Source organism: Papaver somniferum, chromosome 1 (genome assembly GCF_003573695.1).
Source record: "Papaver somniferum cultivar HN1 chromosome 1, ASM357369v1, whole genome shotgun sequence".
NCBI classification, from domain to species: domain Eukaryota; kingdom Viridiplantae; phylum Streptophyta; class Magnoliopsida; order Ranunculales; family Papaveraceae; genus Papaver; species Papaver somniferum.
The window spans coordinates 71,366,258-71,369,472 of record NC_039358.1 but is presented as its reverse complement, the minus strand read 5'-3'; positions in this window follow the sequence as shown (position 1 = coordinate 71,369,472).

Here is a 3,215-nt window from a genome sequence, read left to right as displayed (position 1 = left end):
ATCTATAGTTCTAAAGAGCGAAGAAGAAAAAGGGAAAATCCATGGCATTAATATAGCTCCGGGAGCCCCTCCCATTAGTCATATGCTCTTTGCAGATGACTGCCTTATTTTTTCCCATGCAACCAAAACTGAATGTAGAAATCTCTTAAAATTTTTGGAATCTTTCAGTGAAGTATCTGTCCAATTAATAAACTACCACAAATCGGGGATCTTTTTTGGGAAGAGTGTGAATAATAGAACTGCTAGGGAGTTAATTGAAATCATGAAGGTGGGAAGGATTAAGCTAGAAGACAAGTATTTGGGAATGCCTTTATTCACCCATAGGCCGAAAAACCAATGCTTTGAACCCATTCTGGATAAACTTAAAGGGAGAGTCCCAGGCTGGAGGGGAATTCATCTTTCGCCACCAGGAAAAGCTGTCATGATCAAACATGTAGTTGATTCTATGGCAACTTATCAAATGACATGTTTTTTCATTCCAAAAAATATCACAAAAAATGGATTTTGTTAATAGGAGATTCTTCTGGGGCATAAGGAGGGGCAAGTTAATGGAATGTGTCCAAAGAAGTGGACAGCACTGTGCCTGTCCTAAGATCTAGGGGGACTAGGTTTCAAAAAATATTCTGAGTTTAATCTGGCAATGATTATAAAAGTGGTTTGGAGAATGATCCACAACAATGATTGCCTGTGGGGGAAATTATGAAATGTAAATACTATAAACTTTGCTCCCCTCTTCTCCTTCTTGAAACAAAACCAAAACAAAATGGTTCCTGGATGTGGAAATGTCTGTGGAAAGGTCTCAAAATCATTCAGGAAAATGCTTAATGGTGCATAGGAAATGGTAAATCTATCCATATCTGGAAACTGGATACCCTTGGACTACCCAAACTCAATCACCAAAGAAAACATCAAACCCTTGGTCCAAAACACCTTGATAACAGTCGACCAACTCTTCCTCCCAAACTCTGGTTGGTGGAGTGTTTCATTCATCGACCAAATCTTCCACCCATCTGTGACGGAAAATGTGAAGCATATTATAATCCCAAGTGGGGAAAGGGAAAGCGATAAACTTATTTGGCTAACAAACTCTAAGGGGGAATTTCTGTCAAAAAGGTTTATAATTTCCTTATAAATTCTCGCTCTGATCTAGAGACGGGAACCATTAACACAGACAGTTGGAAGAAAATATGGAGCCTGGGATTAATGCCCAGGATACAACTTTTCATTTGGGAATTGATGCATAATATCCTACCTGTTAATCACAACCTAAATCTAAAAGTTAAGGAAATTTCCCCAATATGCACAATGTGTAATATGGGGGATGAAACTATTCTGCACTTGCTTCTTGAATGTAGTTTCAGCAGAACCATCTGGTTTGGAATGGGCATCTTTTTGCCTTCTAGTTTGCCAACTAATGGACCCGTAGAGAATTGGTTCCTGTCCTGGTTTAATAGAAATCAACAGAACAATCACTTAGAGACAGATTACCCCGAGATGTGTGCTACAATATGCTGGGGGATTTGGAAAACTAGATGTCTAAACACTTTTCAAGGTCAGAAACCAAACCCTGTTTACACTATAGAGTTGATCAAAACCCAACTAAGAGCTCAGCGAAGAACAAAAACACAATTCACTTTCAACATGAAACCAAGCATATTACAGAGAAATGATCTTCAACTAGTAACTCAACAAAAACAGTATACGATCAGTGTACACAATGCTATAAAAGAGAAAGAAGAACAGGCAGCCATACTCTTACTAATTACAGATGACAACAATGTTCTTACATGTTCGATTGGAGTCTATTGCAGGACATGCAACTACTCTCAAGACACCTCAGTAGGAGTTATAGCATCCCTCCAAATAGCACAGAAAAGGGCTAGAAGGAGATAACGCTGGAAGTACTGGAAAGCACAGTTAGAAGATAAGTCAACAATAAAGCACAATTGGGAGATGAAGCCACTGATAACATCACTTTTAATTCTGCAAAGAACCTCTTTTACTATTTAAATACTATAAAATGTAATATCTCTAAAAGGCCGCTTAGGCTAGACATTTGTGATAAGGCAAAAGATTTTCTCAACTTTAGACCAGTGGGAGGTCTTTAGGAAAGATCATGCCGGAGAACAACAATCCTCAGATCTATAATGCTAAGTGAGAATTTTTCATTACCAGTTAGCCAGTTTTTAATATATGTGCTTTTCAAAAAAAAAAAAAAAAAAAGGCGTCATGAATATGGATTTTTGCACCATTAGGTAATATTAATAAAGTTTACCCACGACCCTCAATAAGATTAAATATCCCTGATATTGTACTAATAATACCCCCAACTAATATTAGATAGGAGAAAATCGTTTGTCACAAAGAATTGGATGTGTCCACAAGACATGAGACAATATCCATATTCCTTTAAAAGATAAAAACAACATAATAAGTGTAAGAATAAAATTCTTAAAACAAAATTAATTAAACTTAAAATAAATAAAAATGATTGTTAATCAATCTTTTTAAAAAAAATTAATAAAGATGCAAATAATAATAAAAAAATTATGTTAAACAAAATGGAATTATTTTATTTATTTATTGGTTTGTGTTTGTGTTTCTTCTTTGAGACATGTAAGACCATGTCAGAGCCCATAACCACTCATACAACTGTCAAAAGGACCAGCATATGCTTCAAAGAAGTGCGTTGAACCACTGAGGTAACATTAATGATTCGTAAAAATAAATTATTACTTGGTTCAGCATCCGAAAGGCATGAAATTGAGTTAGAGTGCCTTTCAAATTTCCACTATTTATACTGTTATTGCATGTAAAATATTTAAAGCTGAAACATGAGAAATATATATAAGTCGTATTTTTCCAAAAGATCACGTAGAATCGTAGTTTGTCCGCAAGAGTTTAAGCGAGAAACAACTCGAGAAAGAGTTGAAATGTATGCCCCAACTATTTTTCAAACGTAAGTGCATCCACTCATCTCTAGCACGTGGAAGAATGTCAATTATCTGATGATTGCAACAATCTTTTACACCTAATCATAAAATATACGGGTCTGGTACTATAACATATTTGGTCTCTTAATGTCTCGTCAATAAGGCTTCAAACAAAAAAATATCACCTTGGAACAATTTTCTAAAAATTCGTTATTATCTTTGATAATTGTAAAAAGGAGGGGTACCAACTACACCACCAAATTTTAATTCGGAAACTTGTAT